This window comes from Lepeophtheirus salmonis, chromosome 4 (genome assembly GCF_016086655.4).
Source record: "Lepeophtheirus salmonis chromosome 4, UVic_Lsal_1.4, whole genome shotgun sequence".
Lineage (NCBI taxonomy): Eukaryota > Metazoa > Arthropoda > Copepoda > Siphonostomatoida > Caligidae > Lepeophtheirus > Lepeophtheirus salmonis.
In genome coordinates, this window is record NC_052134.2 from 48027327 (window position 1) to 48034190 (window position 6864).

General features: G+C 34.4%; 1 long non-coding RNA gene across 2 annotated transcripts; it reads right to left on the minus strand.

Moving 5' to 3' along the window:
- Positions 1 to 3997: 3997 nt before the first annotated feature.
- Positions 3998 to 6659, minus strand: LOC121116085 (uncharacterized). 2 transcript variants are annotated; one of them, XR_005863762.2, is made up of 4 exons: positions 6455 to 6659; positions 4676 to 5489; positions 4330 to 4618; positions 3998 to 4272 (listed from the first exon to the last, which is right to left on the minus strand). It is a non-coding gene; the product is annotated as an uncharacterized lncRNA (long non-coding RNA). The 2 variants fall into 2 exon arrangements; XR_011779867.1 differs by lacking the exon at positions 3998 to 4272 and having other exon boundaries at positions 4353 to 4618; positions 4676 to 4818; positions 4874 to 5489; positions 6455 to 6657.
- Positions 6660 to 6864: the final 205 nt, after the last annotated feature.

Here is a 6864-nt window from a genome sequence, read left to right on the forward strand (position 1 = left end):
ACATTGACTCCATCAAGTCAGCCATGAGTAAGCCATGAAAGACAGAGAGTAATAATGAGGGTTTACTTGAGAGCTATAAGTATACGTCCTTGTTGGACTCGGAGTAGAATTGAGGATCGGCATCCAGATTATAGCCTATATGTCCTTGGTATATAGTGAGTGGGATTTGTGTTTCTTTACTTCATCTCACAGCTGCTTTGCAGCTGATCTAATAAAACGTCGTGTGAGCAGATTGTCAGCCTAATATTGTAATTTCTTGGTTTCTTAAATTTTACATACCCGAAGGAAATATTTTATTCAGCACTGTTCAAAATCTGATGCAGATTTTGCAGAAAGGCGAGTGTTCCCTGACCCACAAGATTGGTTATATAGTGTGCATAAGCAAAATAAGCAAAAAAGCATCATGCAATAATAAATAAACAAATTAACGTAGAGGAATGAAATATATATTGTTTGAAAGAACAGTCTTGAGACCTTTCTTTTTAAGTCATACATTTTTTATTTATTTTGCAAACAAAGTATGTTTTGTGATGTTGTGGAATAAACGTAGAGTACTTGATTTGTTCCACGCATTAGTTCCAGTTTTTGAGGTGCTCAAGATTGTGGAAGTGAACAGTCCATTATTTTTAGGATCGGGAATGTTGTTGAAGCTGATTCCAGCTATGAAGAGAAGCCTGGGAGTGGGAGCCGCAACATATAGTAATCGGAGGAGTAACTCATGAGTGCCATGGCAGACAGTATTGAGACCAATCCTCAAACTTTGATGTGCTAGCTCACAAAAAACACAAAATTTTTGAAGGGACGAACAGGAATGCCTTGGAAGACATGAGCCTCAAGAGCTACGTCTCCCAAAAACCCAAGCTCATAACAGCAACTTTAAAAGCCATCAGATTGGCCAAGCCCAAAAAACTTCTAAATTGGATGAAGGGCAATTTCTGGCCCTGTACATTGTGGCCTTCTTCATCACCAGATCTAAACCCAACTGACTATGGTTTTTGGAGCACCATTGAGGCCAAGACCTGTACTGTCCCCGACAGAAATACTGTATAGCTGAAGGTCTCCAAGTCTGATGAGTATGTTATCAGTGTGTGTAAGGTCCTCCAATCACATGTAGAGAGTGCAATTGAGGCCACTGGTGGACATTTGAATTTTAAAAAACAAAGATGTGTTTTTTCAGTAGTTAATAAATTTCAATGTGTCAAACTTTATCCTGTTTGAGCTCTTAATGATTTTGTTAATGTTTTCTGCTATTATCCATTTTGGCTTTCGCACGTTGTTTAGGATGGTCCAGATGAATTGGAAAAAATTTTAAAGGCTTATAACAAACGAACTAGATGGGGTGAACGATAATTAATTAGTTATTTAAAAGTTACATTTAAAGACATTCAATTATTCATAAAGAGATCCACCTCTCTTGATAACCTCAACCACAAGGCGACGGAACCTTTGGTATGCTCGAGCAATCTCGTACTGATCCACCTTTGCTATTGTACGGGTAAAGGACTTATTCAGAGGCCCCACAGAAAAATGTCCGGGCTTTTTGCAGGCCAAAAATCCGGGGTCCAAAAGTGAGGACATTTTGTGTCCAATACATCTTGCACTTTTTTTGCCCTTAGGGATATGTGGGCTGTCTTGTTGGAAGGTGTAATTTCTTCCTTGGGCTACACCGTCCATCCAGGGAATGCAAATGCAAAGTACAAAACTGGAACCTGTACAAAAGGATCTGCACTAGGTTTCTCGAGTCTACGAAAGCTTCTGGTGCTGTATGGACAAAGTTATGAAGAAAGGTGAGTCTCATTCTCTACCGCTTCTAATTCATTCATTACTTAAATAAGGCTTTTAAGATTTTCCTAATTTATCAGGACGACCTTGTATCTTCATCAATATTTTGTATGCATAGTACATTAATGTATAGACTAGAAAAATAAATTACAAACTCTTGCCTCCCCCAACCCCCGCTTATGTTCTTATCATGAACTAAGTATGAATTAATAGTTTTATGTACAAAAGATTTAAGACTCGTTAAATCCAATACTGTTTTATAGGGAAGGGGGGGAGAGAGAACTGGGTGGAGGTACATTTTATTTCCTTAGGTTGCAAAAAGTATGAGTAAACATATTCTGTAAAGCTACGTTTCCCCTCCTTTCTAGATGATGGTTGAAGAAAGACTCTGGCCATCGTATTTGTATGAAGAAAGAAAAGGAGAACTTGCTTTCATCTCGAACCACACCTAGATCTAACATACAGATACGAAGGGAATTTTTGCAAACAAATTGAGAAAGAGCATATTATGCTGGTAATATAAAAAGGGGCGTGGGTGTGCCCAACTGCATTCCCCTTCATAAAAATGAAAGCAGCTCCTTCTTACAAAAAGGGAGAGCCATTTTTGCGCAATAATATACCGTGCTCTTATTTTTAAAGGTTCATCATACTGTTGTATTCAACAAACAATCAAATGTATATATTTTTAACGACCCTTTCATGGATCAGATGGAGATGCACTGATTCAGTTTAAGTAGACACTATAATATTACAATTACTCCATTCGACCGATGAATTGTCTTTGATGTCCATATATATTATCAGGGATGAAAATCCGGTGTATCTTTTAGATGCCCCGTTTTTTTGAATTGGTAATCTGAAGAAGGAATTTTCTTTTCCTTAACAGTTGTCATTATTATTTAATTCCTGAGTAGTAGTGAACATCCTTTTCTAACTAGATTCAATTATATTCGATCTCTGATTGAAGATATGTGTGTGCTCATAAAAGACGGAGCGTAGCCCTGAGGATTTGTTGTGGAGTTGTAATAGTAAGTTCTTGTTGGAATCAGAGTAGAATTGGTGATCGACTTCGGAGTAATTCTAGCAAATGTCCTTGTTTATATACTTATCTCATTAATCCCTTATAACAGCTGATTTAAGCTGATCTAATAAAACGTCATGAGCATTATTATTTATCTCCTCACAATTGTCAGGGTTATCATGTTGATTTTAGATTTTTTTAACATGCCTATTCTACATTGAATTTTCATCACTGTGCATTAAGTATATTTCCACTTCTAGGAACAACCAAGACACGGATCTACGCACATTGAGTTCCAGGGGAAAATGTCTCCCATGTACGTTGTCCATTGAGCTACGTCGTTCCGTATAAAGTTATGTTTTACAAAGTTTTGAAAGACGTCTGTTATTGTCCAACACCCTACAATATTACTCTGTTTTATGCCGAAAATGATTTAAGAGACCACAAGTATTTTTTACTGATAAAAAAATACAAGAGGTGATTGCATCATCATATTTGGGACAGAGTTATAAAAAGCCATACAATCTATATTTTCTTCTCTAGGAGTGACTGTGAATGGAACCAATGTACATTTAAAGATAGAACAGATCTACATCTTCTCGGACTTGGTTCAGTTCGGATCTTTAGACGTAAATAGTTGGGTAAATTTCGGGTAACCGAACTTTCGGATCCAGATCCGAAACCAAAATTAGACAGATACTTGTCTCAGATTTTATTAAGATTTTATCCTAAGTTTGGACCAAATAAAATAGGCTCCTGTGAAAGGTTACATTTTTACTGACTACTGATGTCAAAAGAATAAATGACCCGACTTTATTACAATTAGAACATAATTAATAGTTATTATTAGAACTATCTTTATAATAAAACCGCGTTATCTATAGGGTATCTCGCAGCCGAAAAGAAACAGAAAAGAGGCTCAAAATCAGGCGGTAGTTGACCAATTTTTCCATTTATTGAATTATTATTCATAAGAACTCATCCGAATTCAACGAATCAATATTAAGAGCACTGATTAGAAAACTAAAAGAAGAAACATCCACATCTGACAATTAAATAGTCTAGATTTGTCTGTTAGAGAGGTAACACCGTGTGAAATAACGTTACCTCGCTAATACAAAGTTATACAGTGGCAGTTGTTGATGTTTTTGCTTCATCTCTCCTAATATATGTTCTGAATGTAAATCATAGTAATGTCCCTCCGAGAGTCTGAACACAAGGAAGTAGACCCATATTTATTCAATTATCAGGAAAAAGTTGATAACAATGCCTACTACAAGACTTAAAGGTGAACTGTCTGAGATAAACTTTTTTAGAACTCGGAATGGGGTTCCATCTACAAAGACCCAATTTTTTTCTTATGAGAACTTTCCAGCTTTATTTTTTGACAAAATAGTTTTTCAATAAAAAGTACATCCATTGCACAATATTAATTTCCAGAAAAATTTCATTCCAGATCCTGTACTTAGCTATCAGTATGAATGGAAATAAATTTAGGTATATTTTTTGATTATGCATGTACGTACATAATTAAAACATTACACAAACATCATTTCTTCCGTTTATTACAGTAATCCGTTGTACATAAGCATAGTATATGTCCATTAAGTCCAAAATTATAGGTATAACAGCCTCCAATCATAGATAAATCAAAGTCCCTTCTAACTAGAAAGCAAAAGTAGCTATAATGTTCGCCACCAATAGGTGATGTAGTGGCACAAACAGGTGTTCCTAATGCATAATATGCACCTTCATGGCATAAGTAAGGCAATGCCTTCCGACCATATCCAATATAGCAACCTATGCCTTCACAATCTAAAAACAGAGTCCCTCATTATCCACATAAGATAAAATTGATAATGATAACGATACCTGCTGTAAGAAGAAGAAGGGATAAAACGCACTGGATTAGAGTTCGAAAGTGTTTCATGTCGTCAACTTATTACTGATCATATAATGAATAAATGACTCAGCGTATTATAAATTAGTGACGTCATAATATGGCCATATTATAGCTATTTATAAATCATATTATCTTATTAAGTCCAATATGTAAGTTATATTACCTACCTATTAATGTATATATATATAATTATGTAGGTTCTCCTAAAATAGCCTTCACTACTGAGAAATGATTGTATTAAGCCCTTCGTAATAATAGATAATGTATCATTAAATTATAGCTAGATCTTAATTAATAACCATTAATGAATTAATATTGTGATATCAAACAATATAAAGGATATGATTGGTTTAAAAATTAATATAACGACACCAATGAGAGTATAAGGAGGAAAAATTCAAATCTTTTGATTTCATTGAATTAATACATACATTTGTACAATTTTTAAGCAGTACAAAAAGAAAATATATTTATTTACATAATTATCAAATTACAAAAGGTAGAAATATTGAAGGAAGCCATATCCAATTAATAGAAGAGAGCTTGTCATTTTTGTAGATTTGGAATCAATCATGCTGTAATTACATAAATCATCATCACATAAACATCGATGCCCATCAATGGTCGTGTCACATCCAATACTTTCTATACTATCTTCGCAGCCATACTCCATGATACCATCATTACGCTCAAGTGAATAGCACTTACAATTGTCACAGTCACGACAAGAATCGAATCGGATGTCAATGTCATCCCTTCCAATGTAGCATTTCATGGCTGAAACTGAAAAATATAAACTTATGTTCCTTCTGGTTCCACATATTTTTAATTCATATTCTAGGATGATAGCTCAAGACATTGCAAATGGGCATACTTACAAAAGAGAATAAAAGTGTAACAAAAACAATTCATGCATTCCAAAAATATATTGCACTAGGAGGTAGACTTTGTGAAGAACAATATCAATCATATAATTTAAGTGTGAATAATTAGTTGTAATAAGCAATGCATTTGAATCAATACATGTAAGAGACTATGGTGGCCATTACAAATAGTCCTGATAGGAATATGATATTATGTACTGGAGTGGACAAGTTATTTGAAGAATTACAAAGGTTCCCATCACAAACACAAAAATTCTCATTGTTCTTCGGATTAAAAGTACAACCTAGCTTTACAGTTCCAAAAGGATTTGCGAAACATTGGCGTTTTTCATGTTGAAGAGCTGTAATTAATTTCACACAAAAGCATGATAAAGAAGGATCGTCGTTGTTGCATTGATGGCACTCTTGACGAATATAGTCTTCATCGTATCCAACAAAGCATTCGTGAAGAGAAATTACTTGAAAATGAAGAAGCAGTTAACATAAGCTATGATTAATACATAATTAATTATATTTTGTAGAGGTGGGGAGAGTTCAATTTACAGCAAGTCTTTGTACACAAGCCCAAGGCCTTGAATATTTTTATTGAGTCCAGTTCAAGTCCATATAGATAATTTAGTCCTAAGGCTTTCCTTGAGTTAAGTATAAACAAGTATAAAGTCCAAGTCTAGTCAGGAGTCTTAGTTATCGAGTTCAAATAAGTTACGAGTCTCTGAATGTGAGGTCGAACTTAGTCGCATGACTTCAAAATGCAGATTCGAGTCGCAAGTCCCCACCTCTGATTTTTTATAAATAAGTTGTAAGCAAACATTTAGTAAGAGAGAGAAAATTGATATATTAATTAATATTTAAAAGATGATTTACCTGAGTTACTCATGATGAGAACACTAGCGAAAATCAATAAAATAAGACTTAGATTCTTCATATTGTTTGAGCTTGTTTCTTTTTAGAGTTCACAGGTCGATATCTCACTACGTTCTGAATTGACTTTATACAAAGAAATTATTTTCTTGAATTAAGTAGTTTAAGTGATATTTAAAGCAAACTTCCTTTAAAACAAAAAATACTTTGGAATTAATTAGACTCATATTAAAGAAAAGTGTGTTTTGTGATAAAGAAATGTAGTAGTGATGGGCTTATAAAGACAAGTTCAAACTTTATGTTTCCATATTTATATAAATGTTATATTGATGTATAGATAGGGAGGACAGGAAAGGTTGGCTCAACCACCTCACCTCCCCAAAAGAGCCCTAATTACACCACTGCTCAGTTGG